General features: G+C 46.3%; 1 long non-coding RNA gene across 1 annotated transcript in view; it reads left to right on the top strand.

The window, feature by feature from the left end:
* Positions 1-6767, top strand: part of LOC115072775 — a 28409-nt gene extending 21642 nt beyond the window's left edge. Inside the window, exon 3 of the long non-coding RNA XR_003851787.1 lies at positions 6733-6767. This is a non-coding gene — a long non-coding RNA (uncharacterized LOC115072775). The remainder of the gene's footprint in view (positions 1-6732) is intronic.
* Positions 6768-9148: the final 2381 nt, after the last annotated feature.

Genomic DNA, 9148 nt, shown 5'->3' with positions numbered 1-9148 from the left:
CCCTCCCCTCCCTTCTCTGCTCTTTCCCTTTCCTTTCCCTGTTCCCCTCACTTTTCAAGACAGGGTCTCAGTATGTAGCCCAGGCTGGCTTCAGACTCAAGATCCTCTTGCCTCAGCCTCCTGAGGACTAGAATTATAAATGCGTGCCACTGTGCCCAGGTAAACGTGTGTGTGTGTCTGTGTGTGTGTGCATGTATGAGTGTACACCTATGTATGGATGTCCATGCTTTCTTCTTCAGTTGCTTGATACCCTTTTTTTCTTTTAAACTTTTTTCCATTTGTTTATGTATTTATTTGTTTTGTGTGTGCATGCATGTGGAGGTCAGAGGACAACTTCTGGGAGTCAGATCTCTCCTACCTTGTGGGGCCTAGGATTGGAACTCAGGTCCTTGGGTATGGTGGCAAGCACCATTAACCTACTGAGCCATCTCACTAGCACTCCATCTTTTTTTTGGAGGCAGGATCTCTCACTGAACGTGAAGCTCAGTGATTTGGCTAGACTAGCTAACCAGGGAGTTCTGGAGGTTCACCTGCCTTCACCCCCAGTATTGAGGTTACAGACAAGTAACACTTTTGATGTGAGTGCTAGGAATCAAACTTAGGTTCTCATGATTTGTAGGGGAAGTACTTTACAGATTGAGCCATCTCCCCAGCCCTCAAACTGTTTTGTTGATGTTGTTTTAAATGCAATATTTCCAACAGGAAAAGGAAGAGTCATTAGGAGAAGGGGTTGCTGTGTACCCACCACCCAACTTTAGTAATTATCAACTCGACCCATGGCTGATCTTGTCTTACTGATATCCACTGCGGATTGTTGTGATGTAAAGCCAGACAGGTATCACTTTATCTGAGCTACTCCAGTGTGCGTCTTCAAATGATGAGGATGATGCTTTGAAGAGACTCAGGCACAGTTATCATACACAGCCGGGAAGATAATGATTGTGCAACTTTATGAAATATTCCGATAGGGTTCACTCGGCATTCCCCAGTGTCTCCACTGATTCTATTATTAGATGGGCCCCAGTCTAGATGCAGACAAGGTGTCTACAGTGTCTAACTCTGTATCTCCTACATCCTCCTGCCTTCCCTCAGCCCCTTCTTTCCAGGGCTGGGGATACCCAGGGCCTTGTGCCTGCTACACAAGCATGCTACCACTGAGTTACATTTGCAAACCCATCTCCTCCCTCTTTTTCGTTGAGAAAAAAATTTTAGTTGAAGTTTGAAACTTGAAGAAAATTTAGGCAATACACTGAATCCAAGAGCCAAAGTCATTTATACTCACACAGTACCATCTTCTGTCTCATGTATGTGACACAAACCAGTGTTAGAAAGATGTGTAAGGGGCCAGCGAGATGGCTCAGAGGGTAAAGGCCCTAGCTGCCAAGCCTGATGATTTGAGTTTGATCTCCAGGACCCACACGGTAGAAGAGAAATTACTCCAGAAACTTACGCTCTTTGTTCCACATGGGCGCAGTGGTGTACGGGTACCCATAAACGAATGAGTGAGTAAATGTACAGAAAGATGCAAGGGAGACTCACTGTTAAGTCTTTGGGCAGGACTTCTTTTAAATTACATTAAATTGAGCATATAAGATAACAGGTTTCATGATATGAGCAGCTATTGTGATTTCTGATCATATCCACCCTTCATTGCCTTCTTTTGTCCCTGCCTCTTGCTGGGCCTCTTCCTCTCACAAATAGTTCCCCTTCCCCCTTCCTCTCTTTTCTCTTAAGTTTAGCTTTCTTGTATGAGAGAAAACAATCAGTATTTGTCTTTCTTTGTCTGGTTATTTTTGTTGAACCTGTGCTTGGTAGTTTCATTGTTTCACTCATTTTCCTGCAAATGAGTTGATTTTGTGTGTGTGTGTGTGTGTGTGTGTGTGTGTGTGTGTGTGTAGAGACTGAGACAGGAAGATGAGGAGTTCAAGACCAGCCTAGGCAACATAGCAAGACTGTCTCAAAAAGAAAAAAGAAGGAAGGAAGGAAGGATGGAAGGAGGAAAAAGAAGAGAAAAATAAACAAATAAATAAATAGGGGCTGAAGATATAGCCAGTTAGTTGACAAAATGCCTGCCTAACATGCCCAAGGTCCTGAATTCAATTCCCATCACTGCAGAAAACTGGATGTGCTGTTGCAGGCTGTAATCTCAGCACTTGGGGATTAGAGGTAGGAGCAGAAGTTCAAGGTCATCTTTTCATTCTTGACTATAGAGCAAATTTGAGGCCAGCCCAGGCCACACAAAATTCCTTCCCTCTCTCTCTTCCTTTTCCTCCTCCCACCTCTTCCTTCTTCTAAGACAGGGTCTCACACTATGTAGCCCTGGCTGACCTTGAACTTGCTATGTAGACCAGGCTGGCCTGGAATTTTGCCTCCCAAGTGCTAGGATCACCGTACCTGCCAAGCCCTTCTTTCTAAACAGTGAATGAATGAATGAATGACTAAATAAATAAGCATAGAAATTTCCCCTGTACCTGGTGGCCTAGTGGCCTGGTGGCCTGTCCATGCATTATCTAGGGCTGGCACAAACTCACCAGAGGCTCCTGGACTCTGGAGACCAGTCAGGACTCCCCTTGCAAAGCGACTGCACAGGGAACTGTATAGTGTTGTCTCCCCTCCCTCCTCCCCCCACTGTCCACAGGTTGTGCCAGAATCAAAGGCAGACTCCCCTGTCACAGCCCTGGGTCCATTTGGGGGGTCCTAGGTGATATTTACAAACCGGAAACTGCCTTAGGGAAGGGAGCACTGTTTTTTTTCATTTTTCATTTTAAAGTACCCACTCCCAGAGAGCAAATGGGAGGCCAGGGCAGCGGCTCTGCCAGAGACTTTAAACAAACCACATTGCCCGCAGGTCTGCTTCATGAAGGAGGGGATTTACTCCTTATCCCTGCGCCTCAGGAGTGTTAACAGCAGAATTAATACTGGGGGATCTGGCAGGGGCTTGCTTTCTCCAGGGAGCCGTGTCTGTACCTCTTTGCAAGGCATTAATCACCTGTTTATACAGCAGAAAGAAAACACACGTGCACACACCCACCAGACAGGAGATTGTGAAGATGACACTCAGACCCGGGTGCCCTCCCTGGAGGAACCCTCCAACCTCCATTCCTCTGAAGCCAGGTCAGCTTGCCTTGGTCCAAGCTTCTAGACCCATTGGAGGTAAGGGCAGACCCTCAGGAGGTCAGGGACAGCCAGGGGAAAATGTGTCACTTTGTTACTTTTTTTATTTGACATCTATCTATCTATCTATCTATCTATCTATCTATCTATCTATCTATCTATCTATCTATCATCTATCATCTATCTAATCTACTTAGCTAGCAGAGCTGGGGATAGAACCCAGAGCCTTGGATGTACTAGGCAAGCACTCTACTGGGCTATACCTCAAACCACATTAAAAAAAATTTTTTTGAAGCATATGTTTTATGCTAAAGAATATATTTTTAATCAACTTATTTTTATTAGCTCACCCATCCCCTTTCTGAGACATGGTTTCACTGTGTAATCCTGACTGGTCTGGAACTCACTATGTAGATCAGGTTGGCCTGCCTACCCCTGTCTTTGGGCTACTGCTCCTGGGATTAAAAGTGTGTGCCAACTCCACAGGCTTTATTAACTTTTTTTTTAACTTAAAAAAATTTTTTATTATTTTTTTAAATTTTATTTATTATTTTTATTTTATGTGTATGCATGTATTGCCTGCATGTAGGTAAGTGCACCTGTGTCTTGCAATGCCCACGGAGATCAGAAGAGGCTGTGATCCCCTGGGGGACTGGAGTTATGGACAGTTGCTAGCTGCCATGTGGGTGCTGGGATTCGAACCTGGGTCTTCTGCAAGAACAACCAGTGTTCTTAACCACTGAGCCATCTCTCCAGTCCCTTACTATTTTTATTTTATGGGTATGTGTATATTGCCTGCATGTAGGTAAGTGCACCCATGTCCTGCAATGCCCTCGGAGGACAGAAGAGGCTGTCAGATCCCCTGGGACTGGAGTTACGGACAGTTGTTAGCAGCCATGTGGGTGCCGGGATTCGAACCCGGGTCTTCTGCAAGAACAACCAGTGTTCTTAACCACTGAGCCATCTCTCCAGCCCCTTTATTAACCTTTTTTTTTTTTTTTTTTTTTTGTCTTTTTGAGACAGGGTCTCCCTGTACTTCCAGTTGTCTTAGAACTCACTATGTAGACCAGGCTGGCTTCGAACTCACAAAGATCTGCCTGTCTCTGCCTCCCAAGTGCTGGAATTAAAGGTGTGCACCACCATGCCCGGCTATTAACCTTTCTTAAAACAACTTTTTACGTGTGTGTGTGTGTGTGTGTGTGTGTGTGTGGTTTAAGTGTGATATGTTGTCTGTGTGGTGTATGTGATTGTTAGTGTGGGCTTGTACATGTGAGTCACAAACATTGTTGTCCCGCCCTGCTCAGCTCTTTTTGTGGGTGCTGGGGATCTGTTTGAGGCAGGCACTTTACAGACTGAGCCCGCTCACTAGCACCCCTCCCACCAGATTTCGTTTAACAATTCATTTTGGTTCTATAATTAAGGTTTCCCCACCCCCACCCCAGGCAAAATCTTACTCCATAGCCTAGGCTGGCCTGTAATTCACTCTGTTGCCCCAGCTAGCCTTGAACTCATGGTAATCCTGCCTTGGCCTCCCAGATGCTGGGATTACAGGTATGAACCACCATGCCTGGTAGAAGTCAGCTTTATTTTAAAAAGAGAGACTGCTGGGTGTGGTGGTGCGTGTCTTTAATCCCAGCCTTCGGGAGGCAGAGGCAGGCAGATCTCTGTGAATCGAGGCCAGCCTGGTCTCATAGTGAGTTCCAGGCAGGTTGGGATGGGGGGCCGTGGAGAGGGGAGAGAGACCAAGTTAGACAAAGTAGGCAGTCTATAGGGAAATAGTACTCAGCACACAACTGCTATGGGTAAATTACAAATATCTGCTACACAAATGATAACTGTGTGGAGTCAGGTGTTACTCAGACTTGAGCCAATTTTTTTTTCCTCTGCCTTCATCAATAATGTATGCGGTACCCCATCAACTGGACCTTGAGACTTCTGCCTGCATTGCAAACAGATCTTGCTAAATTGACAGAAAGAGCTGGGCTGAGCAAGAGCTGCTGAGAACAGTTTCCATCTTGAAACCCTCAGCAGTTTGGGCATGTGTTTAATAGCATTGGCCTCAGAAGGTTCCAGCCCAACCTTTCTTCCTCCTCTTCTCTGGTCAAGAGCATCACGTTACTTCACCCAAGATGTTGGAGGGATCCTTAAAAAAGGCCCCTCTATGGTCAGCACAGCCGGCTACCCTACTGTCTCAAATCCATTTGCAATGGCTGTAAAAGATTGTCAGCTGAGCCCAGCAGTAAATCTTCCCTTTTCATTCAAAAAGGCTGACAAAAGGGCAGGCTGGTGAAGTCACTCTAGCTGGCTAACTTTGCTCCCGCTGTAGTGCTGGCTTCCCTGGCTTGACCACACAATCCCATTTACCATCTTGTTTCTCCCTGACCAGTGCCCACATGAGGCACAGAATCTGATGCGTGGTGTCCGGGTGATGGAGAAAAGATGAGACTGAACTCTTGGCTCCTGGGGTTCCTGGTTGTTGAAACCATGCAAGCTCCATTCTTTCTGTGTCTTTGTGAAAAATGGCGAGATTTGCCTGGAAAACAGGTTTTTCTGGCTGATTAGCCTTAAGATGGATGTTTCTCTTGACAGAGGGAAGCCAGGACTGTCAGGAATGTTTCCAGGCAAAGGGGGGGTTGGAGGTGGTGCCTGGGATGGAGATGAAGGGGGTGCAACAGGAGACATCTTTCTGAACCCAGGTCTCAGGATAGTTCCTGCCCAACCTGGTCAAGAGTTCTAGAACACCAAAGTATCCCTTAGACTTATTGATTGGAATTTCGTGGTCAAGGCAGACAGACAAGCTGGCAGAAAAAATGAGCTCTAGATTCTGAGTGAAAATAACTGGCTTCAGACTCATCTATTCTTGAAATGATGCGTAAAGTCAGCCAAACGCTCTCTCTCTAGTTCTCAGTACCCATGAACTAGTCCAGAGCTCCTTGTTCTACCTCCCGGGGGCCCTTGGAGAAAATCCTTGGCATACTTGAACTTGCAGAATGTTTGGAAGCTGTTATTCTTATTATGGTAATTATGACAATAAAGGAGACACCTCTTGGGAGTGAAATTAATTGACATTTGAAAAACATATGGAAAGTCTCTCCACTGTCCAAGCTGGAAAAGTGTGAACTGGAGAGAGTTTGTGAAATGATGCAGGAGAATTGCTATTGTTCCAGTTGATGTTCGGATAGGCTGCTCTTCAGAGGTGCGGAAAGATGAATTCTAGGTTGTCCCATTCTCCGAGGAAGAGATGGCCAGGGAAGTGGGGAGGTAGAAATATTCACGCACTTCACACACATTAAAGGGTACCCAGAGCTGACAGCCTAGGAAAGTTTCTATCATCTCTCCCTCTCTCTGACATATTTCCCTATAGCAGATATGGATCATTTAAAAATTCAAGGCCAATCATTATTCACTACCATCTTTAATAATTCCCCAGTACTATTAGGAGAAAGATTGAAAAATAATAATTAATAGACTTGGGAGACCCTGCCAAGCTCTAACCACTTGCATCTTGTCCAGCTCCATTTATCTCAAGTTAAACTCCTTTTTCTTACTTTCACCTTTTGGTAATTTGAACTACCGACTCCCAAAATTCATGTCCTCCCACGCCCTTGCCTTTTACAGGTGACTTGGCAACGCTGTACCTGACCTTTGACAGTTAAGACTGATCATGTGACTTGCTTGGGCCAATCAAAGCTAGACAAAAGTGACAGCTGACCAGTTCTGAGTTTCTCCTGTATTATGCCAAACACCTAAGCCCAGTATGATCCTTATCCCAGCCCACCTCCACCACCAAGAACACGGGGACTGTCTTTATTCTATTTAACAAATCAAGAAACTAAAAAACAGACAGGCTGAGTCACTTACCCAAGGTTACAGATCAAAGGGGTCACAGGGTCAGGGTTGGAACTCAGCTATCCTGGAGTCCTGACTGTATGCCTCCATCACCAGGAGCCTGGGAACCTGTGACTCTGAACTTGAGCAATAGCAAGTTTCAGAACTGTTTGCGTGAGGGGGCAACGTGGCCAGCTGTGGAAGCCATGCCACCTGGTGTGGGACAGACATCTGTGGCACTGACAGACTACAGTGAAAGAGCAGACACAGGTCCCCAGGGATGAGGAGTCACCCAATGGAGAGGTCAGTTTAGCAAACACCTCAGAGGCTCTGCCAAGTTCTCAGAAGCAGGAGCAGATTGGCAGCTGTGGAGAAGCACAAGATGCTCAGGGAAAGACAAGCTTCAGCGGGGGTGGGGAGCTAGTGATTCTCTTAGGCTCAGACCTCAGAGCTAGTGGGAAAAACCCAAGTTGGGGTTACAGTGCATAAGTGGGGAGAAGTGAGATGTGAGAGAGAGAGGCAGCCAAAGAAAGGGCTAATGGGATGACAAGGGAGACTTTAAAAGGCAATAAATCTGGCAGCCTGGCTGGTATTTACCCAGGAATTATATAGTGGGTGGTTAACTCTTTATACCCTGCTCACCTGAGACTGCATGGGGTCCCACCAGGCTCCTATCAGGGGCCTTGGACTCACTGGGAGGGGGTGAACTCCCAGGACAGGCTGGGCTCTGGGCTAGGAAGGGCCCCAGGGAGACTTTGGAGATGAACCGGCACCCCAAACGGTGGGATGTTGGGCTGGTGGTGGAGCCTTCCCTCACCCCAGTCACTGGGGGACATTCTCCGGAATTGTTAATCAGCCCATGGGCAGCAGAGAACCACAGGGCATCATTTATTTACCTTCCCTCTGACAAAACCCTTCCCAGAAGGCTGGGGATGGTAATTCTCTGTAATTATAACTCAGTGAGGTTCTGAGGTTCTCAGGCCTGTTAACTCCTTCGTGCTCATGGCACACCTGGGAGAAACTTTGGAAAGCAGAGTTGATTCTCACCTTCCAGCTGGGGGAAACTGAGACATTCTGCTGGCTTTCTATCTAGCTTGGGGATGCAAATCTGAAGAGTTTAAGGGAAAAAGAAAAATCAGATATTCAGGCCTGAGTTCAGTTACTTTTCTACCCAGGAATACTATGTGATTGGAAAGTTACTAAACCCTTCTGGGCTTCAGCTTGATGGACAGATGAATAGCTCCAGATGCAATGGGTGTGTGACTTCTGATTCTCAAGTCTGTCTGGGAATTGAACTCATCAATGAGCCTTAGAAACATGTCATGTTCATTGTGTGATGATGAGAGTAGATTTAGGTTAGATTATAAGTTGAATTTTACCACATTGTCCATCAGGAACATTGGGATGGTTCCCTCAGGAGCTTCAGTCTAAAGTTAGACCGTCTCATGAGAATGGCTCAGTGAGCTAGGATACCAACTGTATACTTCACAGCAAATGACTGGTCCAGAGGTAGAACGTAGAGCTGATGGATTCCAAGAATGGCAGCAGAAAGTCCCACCATGCTCCTCTGCATTGAGCTTTTGTTCCTCCAATCAAGAACTGGAGTCTGTGTCCCTTGCCCTTGAGTTCAGGTGGATCCTGGTACTTACTTATATGGAGAAGACATGGTGGGATGGATGCCTGGAGAGAATCTACAGTTCTGGATGGAGCTGTGGCTCACTTGATAGAGTGCCCATCTAGTATGCTCAGAACCCTGAGTTTGATCCCCAGCACCAAATTAACTGGATGTGGTGACATCTGCCTGAGGAGGTAGGGGCAGAAGGTTTAGGAATTCAAGGTTATCCTCAGCTACATAGAGAGTTCTAGGCAGTCTGGGCTACATGAGACCCCCATCTCAATGAAAATATAAATAAAAGAAACTAGGATGTAGGTCAGTGGCAGAACACTTGCCTAGCATGTAAGAGGCCCTGCTGGGTCTATCCCTAGTGGCGTAACCCCCTCCCCCCAAAACCAGAATATTTCCTTTCCAGTTCCAACTCTATATTAGTCAGTCTGTAGGCAAGAAATGATTCCTCCCAGGCAATTCAACCAGGGAGCATTTAGTACAAGGATGGTTTTCAGGGCTGTTAGTAGGTTAGGAGGCTCCAAGTTTGAAGCATCTTGAAGCTAGAGCCACCACACCCCTGGGCATCAGGGACAGAGACTG

Source organism: Nannospalax galili, unplaced genomic scaffold, assembly GCF_000622305.1.
Source record: "Nannospalax galili isolate Female #2095 unplaced genomic scaffold, S.galili_v1.0 scaffold120, whole genome shotgun sequence".
Classification (NCBI taxonomy): Eukaryota; Metazoa; Chordata; class Mammalia; order Rodentia; family Spalacidae; genus Nannospalax; species Nannospalax galili.
This window is presented reverse-complemented; position numbering and strand designations above follow the sequence as displayed.